General features: G+C 37.3%; 1 long non-coding RNA gene across 3 annotated transcripts in view; it reads right to left on the bottom strand.

The window, feature by feature from the left end:
* Positions 1-19,115, bottom strand: part of LOC137637457 (uncharacterized) — a 58,684-nt gene extending 39,569 nt beyond the window's left edge. For all 3 annotated transcript variants that reach the window (XR_011043642.1, XR_011043643.1, XR_011043641.1), the window contains exon 1: positions 19,062-19,115. This is a non-coding gene — a long non-coding RNA (uncharacterized lncRNA). The remainder of the gene's footprint in view (positions 1-19,061) is intronic.
* Positions 19,116-24,284: the final 5,169 nt, after the last annotated feature.

The following is a 24,284-nucleotide window of genomic DNA, read 5'->3' on the forward strand; positions in this document are numbered from 1 at the left end:
GATCTCAAAGAACAAAATACTGTTATGAGTAACCATATCGAAGTGGACAAATTATAGCCATGATGTCTCTACCAGATATATATGTCAAAATATAGTAAAAGAAAAACTTTGTGGATGTCACAGGTGGTTTTAAATTCACGTCAAAATTTATTTCCACAATTCTTTAAAACACAATAATTGTTACAAGGCTTTTAACGTTTTTTGTGTTATGGTTATTTTTACTCTTGATACATACAAAAACACAAAATTCTAAATTATTCAGATAACTTCAGTGTACCATATGTCCTCTGACTCCAAGGTTGAAAATATTATGCATTCTGCACATTTAATATCACAAATTCTAAAATTAATTAGTATTTTTCCTAGCTATACAAAACCAAGTCCTTTAGTATTGGGTATGATTTCGGCGAAAGCTGGAAACGCCTGTAGCAGAAATGAACAAGGTGCTGGCAGTAGCGCCAATGGTAGTTGCCTGTAGGAGGCAGGGGGAGCATTATATCCTGCCTCATCCTCCCGTTTTTGGGAGGTCTTCGGCAAAAGGTCTGGACCACCTCTACTGGTCCTTTGTGGGTTCAAGGGCCATTACAGCGTTGTCTCACTCTCTCCTGCAACTGCATCGGTTCTGCAGCCGTAGCCGTGGGATGGGGCTGCTAAAAGGTAGCGGGTCTCCTGTAGGAGGAGACCCAACTCGCCTTATCCCACTCCTCCACTTCAAGTGGAGTACTGTACTTCTCCAGAATACTGGGTTTACCTGGATGCAACTTGTCTCGCGACTTTGACAATACCTGCGTACCTGCATTTTAGTATCCAGTTTCTCCACAGGTAGGCCCACTGGTGCACTAAAAACTCCACTGCTTTCAGCCCCTAAAGAACTAACTCATATAGAGCATTTTAGGATCAATTAGATCCCCAGATATCACAAAATAAGACATAGTACCGGACCACTGGTCAATCCAGGAAGTCGCCTGCAAGGCTGACATTGCGGCTGCTTCCATACAAAAGGCTTCCATCCCAGCGAAAGATGACTACTCTTCCTTAGGCTCGTTCAAAGTTGGCTCCAAGGGCATTACTCGACAGGCTCCTGCGATTCAGTGCCCTAAGGAGGCAAGCCTCGGTTGCTTTTCAGCCACTGATTGAGGTGGGGCCGTTGTACCACAAGTCGAAAAAGCGTGTCTCTTGGAGACAGACACGTGTTCTTCCTTCAGGAATACATGGCTTTCCTATCCCTCACCTTTTTGCCTCTAAAATGAAGGGGTGGAGATGTGGATTAGCAATTACCAATCTTGGTGCCTCTTCCAAGAGGTTCGGGGTCGTTGTAAACATCGTGAAGATTGTGCAATGAGTGCATTTTGTACTGTAAGCCAATAATTTTAGCCTTCTAGAAGAGTTAAAAACAACATAGAAGTAATATAAAATTAAGATGAAATATTTTAAGAAAACTAGAAAAATTACAACAATATTAATAATTTAACAGAATTATGTAGTTATCAGAACAATAGGATTACAAGGATTACTGGACACCCCCTTTATGTGCCACTCTCTCTGGGGTAATCTGCTTATCTGAGCGATAAACTTTTTTAATGGGAGTGTGTCTGTACTTTCCCCTGAACCTTGGTGCTTTCAGTGGGGATAATAGCATCTGTGCCCTTGCCCTAGAGCATATAGGGTGAGCTGTGTCCCTCATACACTTAAAACTGTCCTCCCCTAACTGCTAAGTGAAGATATGAAGTTCTGATGGGTGCCTCTTGCTTGCACATCCAGGATCTTCCAATGGTGTGAGGAAAGGGACTGGATGTGCGCATGATGGAGAAGTGCGTCTATGCTCTTCTGGGAGGCTTATCATCAATACGTCGTTTTCTCCTAGCATGTGCTTTTACGGGTGCAAGAGTCTACTCCTGGTGGAGAATAAAAGGCTGATCACACGACAATGGATCACAAGCTCCAGGGTGGTGCATTTCTGGTTTGTGCACCAATAGATTAAAAACCACTGTGACATATGCTACTTGTTCACACTCTTTTCTGCAGCGCCACTAATCAAAACTCCACAGAGATGCTGCAACAGTAATTCCTCTTATTCAATGGTATATACGGCCAGGTGGCATTATAGTCAAGTGAAGAGTGGGCCGCATACATGACAAATCCGTAGATAATTTGTATTTTTCCTAACGATACAAACCTTTAGCTATTTATTAGAGGTATTACTTTCTGTGAAACTGAAAGGATGAACCATTAAAATTTTAGTGAGGGTTAACTACCCATCCCGCTAGTTAGTGGGGGGTAGATTGCTACCACTCACACCTGTGATTTGGCTCACTTTGCTTGGAGGTAAGACTTCAAGGGCGATAGGGTTGGCAAGTAAGTTTGTATAAATAGCTATAGGTTTGTATCGTTAGGAAAAATACAAATCATCTACGAACTTATCATTTGTTCCGTAACTGAAATTCAAACCTACGCTATTTATTAGGGGTGACTCACCAATTAGGAGGGTGGACGTCCCTGCCAATCCGGCTTTTTGGCTTTACATGGGGGCTCCTTGTATCGAATATGTTGGTACCAAATATAAGTAGTTCCTACACCTCGCTAAACCTTGCTATGCAAGGTCTGCGGCCTATGTAAGCTGTGTGTTGAGATAAGCAGTGACTGTCAAGGTGAAAGTTATTCTGAGACTTTGAAGGGAAAACTGTTGGACCAAGACTTTCCCACTACCACTTCGCCAGGGAATGGGGACACAACAGTATTGACACAATACTAGGTACACAAGGGAGTGTGCTTTACCCGCAGTGGTTGAGGTCAGCTTGTGCAGAGGACCCAGGCTGCTGCTTTCCTCATAAGAGGGGAGGATGAAGAAAAGAAAAAGAGCCATTCATACCTTTTCATTCATGCAGACTGAAACCAGGTAACAATGCCCTCAACCTTCTGCTACTTGTCCAATAAGGGTCACGTCTTGCAGGAGGTTGTGAAAGTCACCTGGAGCATTCACACCCTTGCTTATAGAACCTTCATCACTGAGTAATCTGCTTTGAAGGGCCATCGTGGGTCGACGTTGCAAAGAATTATGGATTGTGTCAGAAAAAAAAAAAAAAAAAAAAAAAAAAAAAAGCTTTATGGTTTGGATGTTATGAAAAATACTTAAGCAAGTTTCAAATTTGTTTATTAAGTTTTTTTTAATAGCCCTTAAGTAGCCCCCAAAATACCTTGATCTGTTATGCCTTTTAACACGTAATGACAGCAAGACACTAACTCCAATAGGGAGACAAGTAGAGGTACTAGAAAAGGTGTAATATTGCATATTGTAGGTAGTAGGTTGGCCAGGGCACCAGCCGCCCGTTGAGATACTACCGCTAGAGTGAGGGGGTCCTTTGACTGGCCAGACAGTACCATATTGGATCCTTCTCTCTGGTTACGGTTCTTTCCCTTTGCCTACACAGACACCGAATAGTCTGGCCTATTCTTTACAGATTCTCCTCTGTCCTCATACACCTGACAACACTGAGATTACTAAACAATTCTTCTTCACCCCAGGGGTTAACTACGGCAATGTAATTGTTCAGTGGCTACTTTCCTCTTGGTAAGGGTAGAAGAGACTCTTTAGCTATGGTAAGCAGCTCTTCTAGGAGAAGGACACTCCAAAATCAAACCATTGTTCTCTAATCTTGGGTAGTGCTATAGCCTCTGTACCATGGCCTTCCACTGTCTTGGGTAAGAGTTCTCTTGCTTGAGGGTACACTCAGGCACACTGTTGTATCTAGTTTCTCTTTCTCTTGTTTTGTTGAAGTTTTTATTGTTTATATAGGAAATATTTATTCAAATGTTGTTACTATTCTTAAAATATTTTATTTTACCTTGTTTCCTTTCCTCACTGAGCTATTTTCCCTGTTGGGGCCCCTGGGCTTATAGCATCCTGCTTTTCCAACTAGGGTTGTAGCTTAGCATTTAATAATAATAATAATAATAATAATCCTGCACATGTCTACATTACTGGTCAGCCTGGTGAAGACTGTTGAATGCAGGTTTGCTTGGAGATTCTAGTTGGAATTACAATCAAGTAGCGAAGCATACTGCAGACATTTGACTGTGTATAGTGACAAATCCCAACACAGTGTACTTCACCAAAAACGAAGTCCAAAAAGGCGATGAAGGGAAAGCGATCCGAAAAACTCTAAATGGCGGACCAACGATGTTGTCGATCCGGCCGGCAGAGATAATCTGAGGAACAGAAAACGGGAATGATTCCAAGTACCACCCTGTGAGGGTTGTTAACCATCTAACCACACAACCTCCACAAGGCGGTTGCATGAGGGATTTGAGGGATGTTAACGGATTTTGACGGAGGAAAATGATATTTTCATTATAAAATAAATTTTTGAACATACTTACCCGGTGGATATACATATAGCTTACGTCTCTGACGTCACAGCAGAAATTCAAAACTTGCGGCAATCGCAGATTGGGTAGCTAGGTGTACTACTAGCGCCACCACTCTCCAGGTAACTGGAACCATTCCAGGAGTCCTCAGATCTTCCATGCCCATAGGTCTCTAGAGGGGAGGAAGGGAGGGAGTTAATTATATATATCCACCGGGTATGTTCAAAAATTTATCTTATAATGAAAATATCATTTTAAAACTTCTGACTTAGCCGGTGGATATATATATATATAGCTGATTAACACCCTTGGTGGAGGGTTAGAGACCAGCTAAAACATTTTTGGAATATTACTCAAGAGTTTTATAAAAACAAACTTAAGGTTTCGTACCTGATAAGGAAGCCGACTTTTATGATTCTCTGCCTCATTAGTCCGCTGTCCTTATGAGATCCAGCGATCCACTCAGGGGGCTGAAAGACCTCTAGGGGCTGTCAAAAACGGTGTAAATACCTCACTATGACAGGACCTCAACCAATACCCTTGTTCTGGGCACTCTCAAGAAACAAGTTGACCGCGTGCTAAAATCAATGATTGCGGAAGACTGTCGACCAGTCTCCACAAACAACCAAAAACACAATAGTTTCAAGAGAAGAAAAAAGGTATTAGGATTAGGGGAATGTAGTGGTAGAACTTTAACCCAATACTGCACTCGCTGCTACGAATGGTCCCAAAGTGTAACAGTCCTCGTAAAGAGTCTGGACACATTTTAAATAATGTGAAGCGAACACAGATTTACTCCTCCAAAAGGTTGTGTCCATAATGCTCTGTAAGGATCGATTTTGCTTGAAACCCACAGAAGTTGCCACAGCTCTGACTTCGTGTGTCTTCACTTTCAGCAGTTTAAGGTCTGCCTCACAGCAGTGAGTGTGAGCCTCTCTAATCAAGAGCCTGATAAAATATGATAAGGCGTTCTTTGACATCGGTAAGGAGGGCTTCTTGACCGAACACCATAGAGCTTCAGATTTGCCTCGTAATTTTTTTGTTTTGTCTAGATAAAATTTAAGTGCTCTTACAGGGCACAGGACCTCCTCCATTTCTTCACCAACCACATCTGAAAGGTTCGGAATCTCGAAAGACTTCGACCGTGGATGGGAAGGACGCTCATTCTTGGCCAGGAAACCAAGCTGTAAGGAGCATATAGCCTTACTATTACTGAAGCCAATATTTTTGCTAAATGCATGAACCTCACTGATTCTTTTAGCTGATGCCAGATTTACTAAGAAAAGCATCTTTAAGGTGAGATCTTTAAAAGAGGCTAAGTGTAAGGGCTCAAACTTATCACTCATAAGAAAATTCAGAACAACATCCTCCAGATTCCAAGCTGGTGGTTCTAGTTGACGCTCCTTAGAAGTCTCAAAGGACTTGAGAAGGTCTTTGTTGTTAGAGAGGTCTGAAATTCCTGTGCCTGAAAATGGCCGCTAGCATGCTCCTATAACCTTTAACGGTAGAGGAAGATTGATTGATTGATTTAAAGTTTTCAGGCATCCTGACATCTAAGGTCATTGACACCGTGGTAGAGGAGGAAAACTTGCGTTTTCTCTTAAGGTGTAAAAGGAAATCAGCGATTTGGGTCAGAGAGGTACTGGACGAGGAAACAGAGTTGACTTTGCACCAATCTCAAAAAACCTCTTTTTGACTGGTAGACCTTGATGGTAGAGGTCCTCCTTGCTCTAGCGATAGCTCGAGCTGCCTCCTTCAAAAAGCCTCTAGCTCTTTTGAGTTTTTCGATAGTCTGAAGGCAGTTAAGACGTTGAGCTTGGAGGTTTTGATGGAACCTTTTCAAGTGCGGTTGTCTGAGAAGATCTATCCGCATTGGTAGGCTTCTTAGTATATCCACCATCCATTGAAGTACCTAGGTGAACCATTCTCTTGATGGCCAGAGGGGAGCAACTTGAGTCAATCTGGTTCTCTCGTGAGAGACAAACTTCTGTAAGACTTTGTACAAGACTTTGAAGGGGGGGAACGCGTACAAATCTAGGCGAGACCAGTACAGCAGGAAAGCGTCGATGTGGACTGCTTCTAGATCTGATACTGGAGAGCAGTACGTTTGAAGCCTCTTCGTTCTCGAGGTTGCAAATAGGTCTATGGACGGACGACCCCAAATCTGCCAAAGTTTCTTGCAAACCTCCTGATGCAGTGTCCATTCCGTGGGAATGACTAGGTTTCTTCTGCTGAGGCCGTCTGCCATCACGTTCCTCTCTCCTTGGATGAACCTTGCGAGTAAGGCGACGTTCCTTTCCTTCGCCCAAACTAGAAGCTCCCTTGCAGTCTCGTAAAGGGACTTCGAGTGGGTCCCGCCTTGTTTGGAAATGTAGGCCAACACTGTGGTGTTGTCTGCGTTTACTTGCACTACTTTTTTCAGAATCAACCTTTCGAAACCTTGAAGGGCCAATAGGACTGCTAATAGTTTTCCCCACCCAGAGTCCGAAGCGTCGGAACACAACACAAGGTCTGGGTTCCTTTGCACTAGCGAGAGGCCCTCCTGAAGTTTGGTTGTGTCGTTCCACCACTGTGGGCAACTCTTGACAGAGTCTGGAAGTGGAATACTTTCTGTCTCTAAGCCCTTCTCCTTGTCCCAATAGTGGTTGAGGTGAAATTGAAGAGGGCAGAGATTTAGTCTTCCTAGGGAGACGAACTGCTCCAGTGAGGAGAGTGTTCCCAGCAGACTCATCCATTGTCTCACTGAACAATTTCTTTCCTCTAGAAAAAGACAAATCTTTAGGAGGGCTTGTTCTATCCTTGTGGGTGATGGAAAAGTCTGAAAAACTAGACTCTGAATCTCCATCCCCAAATAAAGAATCTTCTGGGATGGGATCAGTTGGGACTTCTCTGTGTTGAAAAGAAGACCCAGTTCCTTTGCTAATATCAATGTCATTCTGAGATCCTCCAGACAGCGATTGAAGGAAGACGCCCTGAGTAACCAGTCGTTGAGATACAGGGAGGCTCTGATACCTGTCGAATGCAGGAAGCTAGCCACATTTAGCATGAGCTTTGTAAAAATAAGAGGAGCGGTGCTGAGGCCGAAACACAAGGCCCGAAACTGGAAGACTTCCTTCCCGTAAACGAACCTCAGGTAACATTTGAAGCTCAGATGTATAGGGATATGAAAATAGGCGTCCTAGAGGTCTGAAGAAATCATCCAGTCGCCTTTCCTTACTGATGCTAGCACAGTTTTGGAAGTCTCCATCGAGAATTTTGTTTTCTGAATGAAATCGTTGAGAACGCTTAGATCTAGGACTGGTCAACACCCCCCCCCCCCCCCGAGTTCTTTGGAACCAGGAAAAGGCGGTTGTAAAACCCTGGAGACTGTAAGTCCTGTACTCTCTCTACGACCCCTTTTTCCAACAAGAGGGACACTTGTAGAAGCAATGGCTGTCTCTTTGAGTCCTCTCGGTATCTGGGAGAGAGGTTACTGAATCTTGAGCTAAAGGGGGTTTCTTTACAAAAGGAACCTTGTATCCCTCCTTCAGCAAAAGAACCGACCACTGGTCCGCTCCCCTTCTCTCCCAAGCCTGCCAGAAGTTCTTCAGTTTGGACCCTACTGGTGTCTGAAGTCGAAAGCAGACTATGCTTCGACCTGATCTTGATCCCCTCCTTTTTCCTCTTCTCCCATCAGGTCTGGAGGTAACCCTACTGACGGGTCTACCTCGAAAGGGAGGAATAAATCTAGACAAAGGAGTATCAACCTTTGGTTTACAGCTAGAAAAGTAAGTTGGAAGTACTTTCCGAGCTGTCTTGGAGACCAAGTCATGGGTGTTTTTCTGGGCTAAAGATGCAGCAACCTCTTTCACAAGATCTTGTGGGAACAGAGAATGAGAGAGCGGCGCAAACAGTAATTCAGACCTCTGACAAGGGGTGACCCCCATGGAAAGGAAAGAACACATCTGAGCTCTTTTCTTGAGAACTCCAGCCGTAAAAAGAGCTGCTAATTCGTTAAGAGCCATCTCTCACAGCTTTGTCCATGCAAGACATACAGTAATCTGAATAACACTATCATTGTTCTTAAAAGAAGAAACTTTCTTACCCAAGGCTCCCAGAGTCCAGTCGAGAAAGTAGAAAACTTTGAAGGCTCTGAAGACGCCCTTGAGAAGATGATCGAGTTTCGAAGTCGTCCAGAAAATTTTAGTACGTCTCATGGCTAATTGACGAGAAGAGTCTACTAGGCTTAAGAAGTCCCCCTGGGCAGAGGCAGTTACTCCCAAGCCAAGAACTTCTCCTGTCTCGTACCACACACTTGACCTGAAAGCTAGTCTAGCTGGGGGAAGGAAAAGGCCGACTTGCCTAGATTTCTCTTGGACTGCATCCAGTCTCCCAACAATCTTTTTTTCTGACTAAAATGTCATCTGAAGATGAGGTAAACTTAACATCACCTTTCCCATGGTGAGGGTGAGCGTTTCATGAAACGTCAACAGAAATGCTCAAGGGGACGTCTGCTCGTGCGGTTACGCCTCTCGTTCCTTTTTGCCGATCGACATTCCTTCTCCCAGGGGTTGGGGAGCTTGAAAGAGGTCTTAGGCTAGGTGAACGACAGGTACGAGCAGACGCACCCTCCACAGCAATGAACACATTCCCAGCACTTTTGGCACTAACACTGGCACTTTTAAGCATATTCACATCGGACATAAGCTGGTTTCTGTCCGTAGCAAGCGATTCAACCCTAACACCAAGGGCTTGAATAGCACTCATCATATCCTTAAGTGAAGGCTCATCGGTAACAGTAGGAGGTTCATGAACTACCACTACAGGGGAAGGAATAGGTTCAGGGACATGGGGAGAAGAAAATTCTCTAGATCGAGAAGAACTTCTGACTCTATCTCTCTCTAACTTACGAGTGTACCGATCGAAATCCAGCCACTCGCTCTCAGATAACAACACACATTCATCACATCGATCCCCTAATTGACAAATCTTACCTCTACATTTAGTACAAATAAGAGTGGGGATCAATAGAGGCCTTAGGAAGGCGGGTTTTACAGCCTTTCACACACTTTCTATAAACTGGGGAAGGGTCAGCCATTTTGGAAAATTCCAGAGAGATCAATCAAGCAAAGGTCAAAATAATTCAAATCAAAAGAGGTTCAAGAAAATCCGTAAGTAAATCCAATCAAGCGAAAGCCAATTAACCGAAAAAAAAAGTACCTCACCAAAGATACTGCAAAAATCGAAGGTTATAACGACCGAATGTTCCAATGATGTCGCCAGCAATGGCGGCAGAGAAGATCTGAGGACTCCTGGAATGGTTCCAGTTACCTGGCGAGTGGTGGCGCTAGTAGTACACCTAGCTACCCAATCTGCGATTGCCGCGAGTTTTGAATTTTCTGTCGTGATGTCAGCGACGTAAGCTATATATATATATCCACCGACTAAGTCATTTGTTTAAAAATACACGTTTCATTGTTTTCAGGGTTAATATAAGATATTTTAATTACTTAGGAATCTGGAATTCATTGTAAGTAATGGATGAGTACTGGCTAGCTTGGCCTTTTTCACTATATCTAATGGGGTCTGGGCTATGATAACTTATGTATCCATCGATTAAAGTGTTTGGTAGATTTTTCACCCCAAGGCCATTGGTTCCAAGCAGTTAGGGGAGTTTTCTGTGTATTTACAATAACATAATCATTACCTGGTTTTTTAACCCTTTTACCCCCAAAGGACGTACTGGTACATTTCACAAAACTCATCCCTTTACCTCCATGGACGTACCGGTACGTCCTTGCAAAAAGAAAAGCTATAAATTTTTTTTTTCATATTTTTGATAATTTTTTGAGAAAATTCAGGCATTTTCCAAGAGAATGAGACCAACCTGACCTCCCTATGACAAAAATTAAGGCTGTAAGAGCAATTTTAAAAAAATATACTGCAAAATGTGCTGGGGGAAAAAATAACCCTTTGGGGGTTAAGGATTGGAAATTTCCAAAGAGCCTAGGGGTAAAAGGGTTAACTAATTACTAGCTTCCAAATATTTATGCAGAAGTTCCCGGATGTTGTTACAGTATACAACAGCCAATTTTTTCCACCCTAACTTTCAGTTTCAACTATACTGTACTACCATCATGAAAACCCATCTCCAAGAGGAAAGTAAAATCTATTTCGAAATTTAGTGTAATCTAATCTATATCGGCAATTGCTTAGGATGAAAATGCTCTCCGTTCAGTGTATAGCTTTTGTTGCTCATGTGAAAGTAAAAAAAAAAAATCACTGAAAGTGACCCCAAGGGGAGTGGTGCACACAGCACATCTACGTACCGCTTGCCAGAACATAGGAGCAGCGAGATTAAATTTATTTGCAACCAAAGTGAGCCAAGGCGAACCAAAAACCATTAGAAGGACGTTAAGTGAATCAGAAAATTGTAATACACTGTACTTTAATTTTCATCCACTTACATGAACCATATATTTTTCCAACTGGTTATCTTGCGTTTATTTTGTATTTCTGACTAAATTTATTGCTGCAAATCCCTCATTTTTGGCCTTTTCTCACCCCAAAAAAACCCAGTTTCTGACTGGTGTTCACTGTAATTGTATTTGTACAAGGGGGGTCTAAAACCTCATGAATGGGTGGTTTGCCCCAATAATCAACGTCAGAAATGCATAAAACACAAGATAGAGCAGGAAAAACATATGGTTCATGTATTTGGCTTGAAATTAAAGTATCAGTTCAGTTTTCCCTTTCCAGTTTACCAGTCAGGGACATTACCACACCGGTGTGACAGTCTGAACGATCCCCCGGTCTCAGAATTCTCCTTGACATTGTATAATGGTTCTTTTCCGCCATTAGCTCGCTTCGCTCGCATGAAAATAAAACATCAAGCACGTATGTACTGACAAGCGGTAATGTTGAGCTGCGCACGCTAACATTACAGGAAAATAAATCATCAACCTCGTATGCACTGGCAAACGGTAATGTTCGCGCATGCGCAGATTATCAAGGAGAATGCGGGGGATCGTTCAGACCGTCACACCGGCCACAACAACCCTGTAGTTCTATTATTTTCCTTTTCTCGTCGCTAAGGTCTGGACAGTAAAGAATGAAATGACAGAGGTCTTCAGTTTCTGCCCCCACACAATTTACATTCTACCCTTGCTACTCATTCATGTCTTTTTCTATCATTTCCAATATTTACCATTTTCAGCAATCCCTTATGATAAAGGACACAAGGCAAATGAAGTAGGGTTAGGTAGGGAGTATCCACTAAGCTAAAATACTTGGCAATCAATATAGGGTTAGGTGGGCGTGCCTTAGGTTAGGACATCCTCTCGACTTATTATAAACTCTGGCACAACGGCAATCAGTCAACAATTTTTCTATACCCCTAACAGTAACATACTTTATAAATACCTTAAAATATTATATTTTTCCTTGGTTAATGTCTAGGAGAGGGCCGCATGAAGATATCACTGATATTCAATTTATTTTTACTAGAATATGTAAGAATGTATGTATATAATGGTATACCAGTGAGATAATTTAGTGAAAATCAATAATAGTCGAAATATCGAAGATCAAACTCACGCTACTCTTGTCTTCCTCCCAGATTTTTCTAAGTCTGTTGTTATTGTTGACTGTGTCTTATTTTTGCTCAAATGAGCCCTGTAACTACTATAATCCGCAGACAAACTATTCCACTATGACGTCTTCACGTTTGGCCAATCACAGTGCGACAATACATTTTCTTTCCCAATGACGTCTTCACGTTTGGCCAATCACAGTGCGACAATACATTTTCTTTCCCAATGACGTCTTCACGTTTGGCCAATCACAGTGCGACAATACATTTTCTTCAGGTTCAGGTTCCGGGGTGAGGCATAGCCTTTACAACGGCGCCTCTAACGCTTATCTTCTTGTACTGCTTTGTCTTTTCTTCCACATTATGTTTAATACTTCTTTTTTCTTTTCTATATTTGTTTCACTAAATAAAAATAATCCTACTATTTTCTTTGGGTCTTCCTCGTATGGTTGTTGTAGCTCAATTACTTTATTCCTTTCTTTTCTATATTCCTGGCAAAATAACAAAAAATGTATCAAATCTTCCTCCTCATTTTCACAAAAATTACAGTTTATATTCCCTCCATTGTGTCTATTTACAATATTTAGTTTTAACGTATTAGTTCTTGCTCTAAAAAATATCACTGAAGCAAATGTATTGTCATAAATTAACTCTTCCTTAATTTCTTTCTTCCACGTTCTATATATTTCTAGGCTCACTTTACTTTCTATTTCTTCTTTCCACTTTTCAGTATCCCACTTTCTGGTGTCCGTTTTTATTTCTGCCTTGTTCATTCTTCTTATTTGTCTTATACCTAAACTTAATTCTTCCAAATACTTTGCAGGTTGTTTCCACTATCTTCCTTCTTTTTCTTGAATATCCTGGATAATTATTTTCAGTACTTCCTTCTTTCCATTCAGGGTACGATTTAAGTACTGCAGCTTCCCATCCATCACCCTTGCTTTCATAGAAGATGCACCTATCTCCCCTCTTAGAGCAGTATTAGCTGTGCTTTTAGTGGCACCTAAAATCTTCCTATATACCCCATTCTCTATTCTTTGTAGTTTCTCTATTTCAGTTTCTGTTAGATTTATAACATTTGTTCCATACAAAATAGATGGTAAAGCAATACTTTTCCAGAACGTTTTTCCTATCATCACTTTATTGCAACTTTTCTCTATAACTGAATATGTTAGATTAGCTAATTTTTGTGCCTTTTCTATCATTACCCTTTTCTGAGTTTTAAATATATTCCTACTATTGTCTAGCTTTATTCCTAAGTATGTCAAACTTTCTACTACTTTGATTCCCTCTATGTTATCTGGCTTTTCTTTCATATTGTAAATCATAATATTACTCTTCTCTTTATTAATTTCCAACCCACATTTTTTACTAGTTTCTACTAATATCTGAATGTTACGCTTAGCATTATGTATATCCTGTGCAATTATTAAGGCATCATCTTCAAAAAATAATGATTCTATCTTTATTAACTGATTTCTGAAACCGTTTCCTTCCTCTTCTATTTTCTTCATGATAATATACGTAATCAGTTTAAAAAGTGAAGTTGATCCTGTGCAACCTTGTTTAATTCCACTTGTAACTTCCATTTCTTGTTCTATACCTTCTCCTAAGTCAATGCCCGTAGTATCTCCTTGATAAATATTTGCAATTGCACTTATGATTTTGGTGTTAATTTTATATTCTTTTAAAACTTCTATTAATACCTCCCTTTTTACAGAGTCAAATGCTTTGCTAAAGTCTATCGCAGTTACTATTAGAGGTTTCTTGTTACTATAGCTCTCTTCCACACAATACTGTAATATAAAGATATTGTCCTCTATCCTGCCTCCCCCTTTAAATCCTGCTTGACATTCATTGTCTTCTTCATTCATTCTTATGTGGTTTTCTATTTCCTCTTTCACCATCATCATGAATATTTCCCAATGACGTCTTCACGTTTGGCCAATCACAGTGCGACAATACATTTTCTTTCCCAATGACGTCTTCACGTTTGGCCAATCACAGTGCGACAATACATTTTCTTTCCCAATGACGTCTTCACGTTTGGCCAATCACAGTGCGACAATACATTTTCTTTCCCAATGACGTCTTCACGTTTGGCCAATCACAGTGCGACAATACATTTTCTCACCCATCACAGTGCGACAATACATTTTCTTACCCAGCCATTTTATTTCGTTCCTAGACATCGAGGCCGTAGCAAGCACGTCATCTGATATTGCACAAGAAGTTTAAATTCCATCTTCTTGTCCTGACTGTTTCCTAAGTTACAATGAAATTGTTCTTACTTATTCGGGGTTATATTGAAAAACTAGTGGATTTGTGCCAGAGACACAATTTAATTTTACAAAATAAAAATTGTCCTGCATGTCAGGGAACCTTCGCAACGGCTTCACGTTTTCCTCAAAACAGCAGCACATCTTTATCAACCAACAGGTTAAGGTAAGCTTCATTAATTTATGGAGTATATTATAATGGTGATAGTATAACAATGTATACAGCAGTACATCTTCATCAACCAACAGGTTAAGGTAAGCTTCATTAATTTATGGAGTATATTATAATGGTGATAGTATAACAATGTATACAGCAGTACATCTTCATCAACCAACAGGTTAAGGTAAGCTTCATTAATTTATGGAGTATATTATAATGGTGATAGTATAACAATGTATACAGCAGTACATCTTCATCAACCAACAGGTTAAGGTAAGCTTCATTAATTTATGGAGTATATTATAATGGTGATAGTATAACAATGTATACAGCAGTACCATCACTTTGGATTTGGTTTGATGGATGTGTTAGGTAGTGTCCTTAAGAGGGGGTCGCAGGGGGGGCGAATCGATATATAAACGTAAAACAAGCCTTTTCTTCTCTATACATTACCTTCTTGAAATTATAATAACTGGAGGAAAATACAAAACAGTATATCTGGATAAACTTTGGAGGCGCCGTTACAAAGATTGTGTCATGAAAAATACAGTAACCAGTGCTGCCAACGTCAGATGTAGATCAAATGTTATTTTGTGACCTGTCATACTACTAGGCTAGGTTAGGTGGGTTTGTTAGGTTCTGTGCCCTTTTTGTACATTTTATATATTGAGTAAAACTTATATGGAGAAATTACTTAAATTATGGAAATATCTATCATTACTATCTCTAGTAATGTCAACGTGCCGTTGGTAACTCTGTGTACCATACGTCAACGTTGGTAACACTGTGTATATTGGTAACATTGCTAATGTTATCGTTCGTTCGTAAGAGAAGTGACACCGTGCATCTTAAAGTTATCCGAATTGGTTGATCTGTTTGTTTCCCATTGAAATGAACATCAAAATCGCTTAATTCACGTTATTTACTATAGGAAAACAATTATATTTCGTTTCCCAAGTATGTTTTCCCCACCTTAAACCCTGAGTTCCCACTGGGGGTCCCCATTATTGTAGGATATAGATGTATATATATTTCTGAAACTATAGAGTGCTTTCAATGACGTCACTGGGAATCGCCGGCGGCCATGCTGGAGGGCATACAAAGCCAAAACATGGGGGCTGCTACAGCGAATATGGACAATGAGAGCGACTTTGTCAAACAATTGTCAGGTGATGATAAGCAGAAACTCGATCTAATTGATGGCCTAGATCCATACCAGATGCAGAATTCATTCAGTCAAAATATTGAGGATTTTCCCAGTACTGTATTTCATACATTGATATGGTGAACTACTTGGTACTGTCAGCCAACCCAGAACATGAGTGGGCATACATTTCCATTGAATATTCTGCTTCCATAATTTGTTGTCTTTCCCTTTAATGCTTTTAAGTCCAAAATTAGATAAACACTGGGCTGATGAAGAGAGTGTTTATAATTATAATGCTAATATTGATCATTTAGCCTAACCTTGTGCATTATAATTTTTGATTGTCAAAATGTATGTAAAAGTTTTGCATTATAATGTCAAATCTTTATCAGTTCATGCCTAACCATTGTGTTTTTGTTTGTTTACAAATGCTATAATTTCTCATATACATATAAACATATGACGGACAAACTCTATTGTAATGCTCTTGGATGATCGTTTTGCCTCCTTGCAATTAAATGCGCAAGTTTAATTATTTTTTCGATGTTTCATATATAAGCTGAAGACCCCTTCGGATTAAACCAGCTTTCAGATATTATTATTATTATTTATAATCAATGTTTATTCATCACATAGGCCTGTATGTCTGCACAATTTAATACACAAATTAAAATAAATATAAATATACACTTAATTATATATAGGCATGAGCATTTGGCAAAAGAGAGACCTAGGTAAGTAGCCTTTGTTAATATAGCCAATATGGGCGCTTTTAATTTTTGTTTTGAAAATCTGAGATGCCCCTTTTGATGGTTAAAAATTGAGATGCCTCCTCCCCCACACACAGTACACACTAAACTGACGATGATACTTTTGAAGTCACCCATGCGATCGGATATAGCATGTTTACACAGGGATAATGATACTTTTAGGGCCTAGCCGAGACTGACCTGATATGAAAATTCACGTAGATCAGCCCGTGATATTCTGGTCAACCACAAGTCACGTCTGCACTTGGATAATTCGGGATGTGTGTAGGATGGCGGACAACTGCATGTATGATAGCGGCCGCCTTATTTTCAACTTTATCGGAAACTTGTATAGAATATTAACTGTTCAGAATGTTATAAATATCCAGGGTAAGTACTTACTATACCGATATACAAAGATTTTGAAAACCATCTAATTCGACGTGAAATTTATAAGTCGAACGAGCTCTGTACCTTGCCACGCAGTTTCTCGCTCCCATAGTTCCTAGAATTCCCTATAGATGACGTTCTGATCGAATCAACAGCGCCATAGCGGCGGAATTCTGAATTATTAATCGGCCGCGGCAATTTGAAACGACCCAATGGGACCCCACTTGACCTGGGGATTAACTTTTTCACCCAATCATAACTCATTTTTTCTAAAATTCAAATACGGAAACGGGAGCACCCATCGAGGGTCGGAAATGCTCATTCTTTACCAACGTGGCGCGATGGCAACTAACCAGTGTGTAGATACTTGTGAATCTTTTTTCAATTCAGTCAATCCTAGTATGTTGAGGATTATGAACTTTACAACAAGTGCTGAGTTTTCAAAATATTTATATAAAATGGGACTTTTAGGCGACTTTTCCGGCATTTGTGCAAAATGTCATATCGGTGAAATGCGCTACAAGTATGATGGAAAATCGGCGAATAGTGGAAAATCTAAGTTTTTTTGGCGTTGTTCATATAGTTATTGCCGAAAGAAGATCGCCCCTAACCACGGTAGCTTTTTTTCACGATCAAAGCTACCGTACGAAGATGTGTTCGTTATATTAGCAAGTTTTATTTATGGTTTTTCTCAGAACCAGATTCTCCCTATGTACAAAAAGTTTGCCTCTCACACACTAGTTGATTGGTACAACTTCTGTCGCGACGTGTGTGCGGAATAAGTGTGGGGCGCCGTTGTAGAGGTTACGAATAAACCCGCAAGCTGAACAGGAAATAATGTAAGTACAACCCTCTCCGTTTCTGGTTTGTGTGATCGCGGCCACATGTATGCATGATGTCGGCCGATTAAGAATAGGCAAGTGTAAGGGGGGTCGCAGGGGGGCGTTAGCCCCCCCGTTTAGGTGTTTAAGAATAATTATACGGCTATGTACGGGGGGTCGCAGGGGGGCGTTAGCCCCCCCGTTAAGGAGAGACACGAGTTGTAGGTAAGGTTAGGTGGGCACATTCAGGTTAGGCAGTGTTCTATTCTAGAGTTTTGGCAGAACATTCTGTTGTAGAACAACGGCCACGTCTTACGAAGGGTTAGAAAACGGGAAGAAATTCCCGTTTTCTATGTCCGCGGGAGGACCTGGCCGCTGATCTACAAAGGCTCCGATAATTCTTCTGTATCTTTGTCCTGATTCTGAATAACTGCCGGTATGCGGTAGAAACTCTTGTCATCTCTTCGTCCTCGATTCCCACAGCCAACAATAGCGCAAAAAATGGGCATTGTGTGAATGTGATGAAATGGCTAAATATTCAACAGTTCAACCATAGCTATTCACTGAACGCGTCTTTGTATGTCCTCCAAGATGGCGGACCGGAAGTTTGATGACGTGTATTGAAAGGACTCTATTCATTGCGACGGAAACGAGTGTCATTTTTGAAGAGATCGTAATTTTTTCTGTAAGAAACAGTAGTTTTTTTCCTAGGTTACATTAGCATGGAATAATATACAAAATTACCACCCTGTAACAAACTAAAATAACACCGAAATTTCAAGTGTCCATGATTTCTAATCTAGTGGCCACCTTAGGTCTCACAGAACGAAAGGCAGAGGTTTTGTAGTACGACGGCCACGGCTTACTCAGCTTAGAAAATAGGAAGGAAATTCCTATTTCCTATGTATGCAGGAGGTCAAATCCGTCTTTAGACAAAGCCAAAGGCAGTACAATGTGATTTTCCATTCATAACTTAAGATATTTTACAACCGATCTGTTTTTACAAACTACAAAGGCTCATATTAGGCTAGAACGCCAAACCTCCCACAAGGTGTTCTTATGCTCTCGTGGTCTAGCAATTTCACTTCATCGATAAAATTATAGTTTTGCCTTACAATTAAAAAAGAAAAACAAAGATAATATAAATGTAACATTTCACGTCAAATAAACATCGTGTCTCTCGATATTTTAACACTAAAAAGTTACGAGTTTCAAAAAGACCGACAACAAAATGGTGCCAAGTAGCATTTTCAATATCACATTGAACGCTAATTAAAGTATATTCTAATCTCCATCTTCAGACATAAAACTCAAATTGGTGGTGCCGACCAAGAATATGACATATATTTCAATAAATAACAGTAATTATTGCGATAAATTAACTAAAATATTAACTATTCATCCCCCTCTCATGGCGGCCATCAAGTTCAGAGAAAATGTGAGTCTTCGAAAGTTTCGATCATATTTCATTTATTATATCAATTTTAGGCTCAATTATGTTCAATAATATGACCTCTACCATTAAGGCTTCATTGTGATCACTTACTATTTACAAAATGTTTATTAAATTTTAAACTTACCTATAAAATCCAACCGATTGCAGGACACAAGTTTAAATCTCACGACACTAAAAGTAAACACTACTGCGATTGGATACAATTTGATATTATAAATATCCTGTTAAGATATTACAAATTTTTTCTAAAATATTGTTAGAAAAAATCCAGAATTATAATATATAAATGTTTATTATTTATTTTTAATTTTTTAAAGATGATAGAAAATAGTTTCAACATTTTATTTATCGCAATCGCAAAAGTCTTGGCTTTCGTAGATTACTGCGATTGGAAACAAATGATATTAAAACTAAACTATTATTATTTTACAATTATTTTCTAAAATATTATTATAATAAATATAAAGTTAAGATAAATAAATGTTTGAAAGAGGATAAAAATAAACATTTTCAACATTTTATGTATCGCAATCGCAAAACCTCTCGGCTTTCGTAGATCTACAGTAATTATTATCATTATCAATAGCCAAGCTACAACCTTAGTTGGAAAAGCAAGCTGCTATAAGCTCAAAGGCTCCTACAGGGAAAAATAGCCCAGTAAGAAAAGGAAATGAGGAAATATATAAATGATGAGAACAAATTAACAATAAATCCTTCTACAAACAGCAACAACGTCACAAAATAATAACGAGAAGTCCCACTATTGAAAAATATATCTTATTTTTCCTGGAGTAACATTTTACACAGTCATATGAATGTCTATTGACATTATATATATATATATATATATATGTATATATATATATATATATATATGTATATATATATATATATGTACATATAAATATATATATATATATACATATATATATATATATATGTACATATATATATATATATATACACACACACATATATATATATATATATATGTACATATATATATATATATATGTACATATATATATATATATATATGTACATATATATATATATGTACATATATATATATATATACACACACACACATATATATATATATATATGTACATATATATATATATATATGTACATATATATATATATATATGTACATATATATATATATATATATGTACATATATATATATATATATATGTACATATATATATATATATGTACATATATATATATATATATACATATATATATATATATATGTACATATATATATATATATGTACATATATATATATATATATATATGTACATATATATATATATATATATGTACATATATATATATATATGTACATATATATATATATATATGTACATATATATATATATATGTATATATATATGTATATATATATATATATGTACATATATATATATATATATATGTACATATATATATATATATATATGTACATATATATATATATATATGTGTGTATATATATATATATATGTACATATATATATATATATATATGTGTACATATATATATATATATATATGTACATATATATATATGTACATATATATATATATACACACATATATATATATATATATATGTACATATATATATATATATTATATGTACATATATATATATATATATATGTACATATATATATATATATACATATATATATACATATATATATATATATATATATGTACATATATATATATATATATATTGCGATTGCGATACATAAAATGTTGAAAATGTTTATTTCTATCCTCTTTCACCAACTATGAATGAATAATAAATATTTATTTATCTTAATTTTATATTTATTATAATAATATTTTAGAAAATAATTGTAAGATATTTGCTAAGCTTTCGGGAACATTTCTCAAAATTGAACATAAAACATATCAATAGTTATGATTACGTTAAATCAATGAAATTCAGTTAAAAGGACAAGAATTATAACAAATACATCGAAATACATAAAAAATGAAGTGAATGAAATAGGCCTATACTATAAAAATAAGAAATCAATGCAGGAGTTATTCTCTCCCGTAGTTTAATGCCTTTTATCAGTCTAGCCGCCCGGTTTTGCACATTTTGTAGCTTTTTTAGTAGTGTATTGGACAATTCATAGTACAGAGAATTACAATAATCAAGCCTTTAACCACTGCAATGTAATTGTTCAGTGGCTACTTTCCTCTTGGTAAGGGTAGAAGAGACTCTTTAGTTATGGTAAGCAACTTTTCTTGGAGGACACTCCAAAATCAAAATAGTGTTCTCTAGTTTTAGGCAATGACAATTGGAAGAACCAACCACCTTGTTTACTTGTTTGCCAAGGTCAATTTTTCTTTAAATTTCACGTTTTATTATAAATCTAAATTCTGCTTTTTAACAAATTTCTAGTTTGGCGTATTAATTCATTTATTTATTATTAGTTTATGTCAAATATATTGTTTGATATGTCACTCTACGCAAGATAATTTGTTGTGGTAATACCCCTGGAATCAAAATTGACTGGAAGTGTCTAACCAATAGGAGGACAGCTTCTAGACACCTTAGCCAAAGAATGAAAGTTTAAGCCAATGAGAGACTGGCTTACAAAGGGGTTCTGTTGAAGACCTCTGATTGGCTGAGGGAAATTCCATGGTTTTCAGAGCATTTCCCTACGAGCCTTGAAGGTGTGAAGATCAAAGGTCAGTTGAGTGTTGGTTATTCAAATTTAATTTTGATCTAGATATACATTAACTGGTAAGGTTATATATACATGGCTGCTATTGAACCCATAGAAAATGTAGGCATTTTATTTTTGATAAGGTGACGTTGGTTTTATTAAAATGCAAAAAAAATGATGAAAATTGGTTAAACCCTAGACATATTTAAAGACATGTCTGAAGATTTTATCCGGCTGTGGACTATAAACTTATGCATTTGTTTATACATACATACATTATATATATATATATATATATATATATATATTTATATATATATATATATTTATATATATATATTTATATATATATATATATATATATTTATATATATATATATATATTTATATATATATATATATATATATTTATATATATATATATATATATATATTTATATATATATATATTTATATATATATATATATATATATTTATATATATATATATATATATATTTATATATATATATATATATATATTTATATATATATATATATATATTTATATATATATATATATTTATATATATATATATATATATATATATATTTATATATATATATATATATATATATATTATTTATTTATATATAGCCTATTGTTATGAACTTTAAACAACCATGTAAAAGAATCATAAGCTGCAAAAGAAACATGCTCTTTTTCTTTTTATGATCAGTGCCACTAAAGTTAGAACTTAAAGCCAAGGGACAAGATCTCCAAACAGTGAAAACCACAATGAAAACACTCTGAGGATAACAAAAATTACTTATCAAAACTTGAACATTTATTATAAACCAAGAAATATTACGTTAAACAAACAAATATATAAAAAAAACATTAGGGTGTACAAAAAAAAATTACCTAAAAACATTCTCATTCATATGATAGAACAAGAGACAGTAATTATTAGGAGGAGGAAGGAAAACAACCTATTTCTAGAAAGCCCAGAAAATCTTCAAGAGGGAGATATAATAATAATAATAATAATAATAATAATAATAATAATAATAATAATAATAATAATAATAATAATAATAATAATAATAATAGTAGGGAAGTGGGGAATATGGGGAAAGGAAGAGTACCCCTGGATACAATCCAATTTATAGCTCAAAGGCATGTACTCGGGATGGGAAAGATTAAAGAAATAGGGAGAAAGAGAAGTACAGGAGAAGAACAAAAGAGAGGGACAGACCCTCTTGCGATATTAAGGAATTGGTATTATTATTTCAGTTATTCTATATAAAAGGGGGAAATGACCTTAATCCTAGCTTATACAATTCAAAAAATCTAAACATACATAAATACTTAAATTAGTTATCACGTATCTATTGACTCAACATCAAAGGTGGTTGCTCGAAATAAACTATAGAGGAATGCTCCACCATTCATCACAAACTGCTGTCATATCCACTGCTCTGGAAATCACGAGGAGGTCTGCAGCCTGGTTCCTGGTTCCTGGTTCCTTATTGCTCACTCCGCAAAATAAGTTTGCGGGCACTATCTCTTTATAGATAGGTGCAAAGCCTCTAAGCTTATTCTTATTATTAAGTTTATATCATCTGTGCCTTAAATAAATTAATATCATAATGAGGTTCACAATCTTTACTTTTATTCCCTTATACTTTGAAATTGGATACGATAACACCTTGCTATCATCAGTTTTGGCAACCTGTTGTGGTAATCAGTTTGGGCTTCCTAAACTCTTCTTTTATATTCATTGCCCTATCTATAAATGCAGCCAGATCTCTGCTAGGATTTTTAAGCATACCTAAACTTATTTCTACATTCTTTAGCTGTTCTAACTTTGGGCATAAAAATAAATGTTCGGTGGTGTCTTCTTCCTCTTTGCATAAATCACACAAATTGTCATCATATTTTCCCCTGAAATTTGCTTTTAAGTTGAGCATATTTAATCTTGCTTTCATCACAAGGGATGCCTTATCCAGATACATTTCTCTGATATAAGGCATAAGGCCATTTCCTTTAATAAATCTTAATTTTTTTCATTATTTTCTTTTTTTCTTCAATAGTTTCTTCTATTTTTTCTATAATTCTTTTCTTGATTTCTTTTTTCAGGGTCCTTTTCCCCCAACTTCTTATTTCTTCCACTTCCATCCCATATTTACTGCAGATTTCTTCTACGCTCTTGCTCCAGCACTTCCCATACGGGTTCTTCAACACTGACACCCACGTCAGTACTGTCAACAGAATCAAGCATTTTCACGACTCCGGAGGTTTCAAGATGAAGGCAGAACCAGGATGCCCTCACAGGAGCAGCAGGAATGTCTCGATGTGTAGAGACGAAAACGGTACAGTAAATCACACTGTCTACAGCACATAGGAAGAGCACTCAATCAGGGTACAGGAGGCGTCTCAAAAACAAGGCTGCAGCTTCGGCAGCAACTTCTGTAATCAGGAGGAAGAACACCATCAATATCCTTCACAATACAGTTGAAAAGGGGGTCCTTAAATGCAGCAAGGCTTTCAGAATGTAGATATCTCCGTGGTATTTAAAATATCCTTTAAGGAATACGGTCGGAGAACCTCCAAGATAAGGAGTCGAATCCATACTCCCTTTTATCCTTAGCCAAAGGTCCCTA

This window comes from Palaemon carinicauda, unplaced genomic scaffold (assembly GCF_036898095.1).
Source record: "Palaemon carinicauda isolate YSFRI2023 unplaced genomic scaffold, ASM3689809v2 scaffold763, whole genome shotgun sequence".
NCBI lineage: Eukaryota > Metazoa > Arthropoda > Malacostraca > Decapoda > Palaemonidae > Palaemon > Palaemon carinicauda.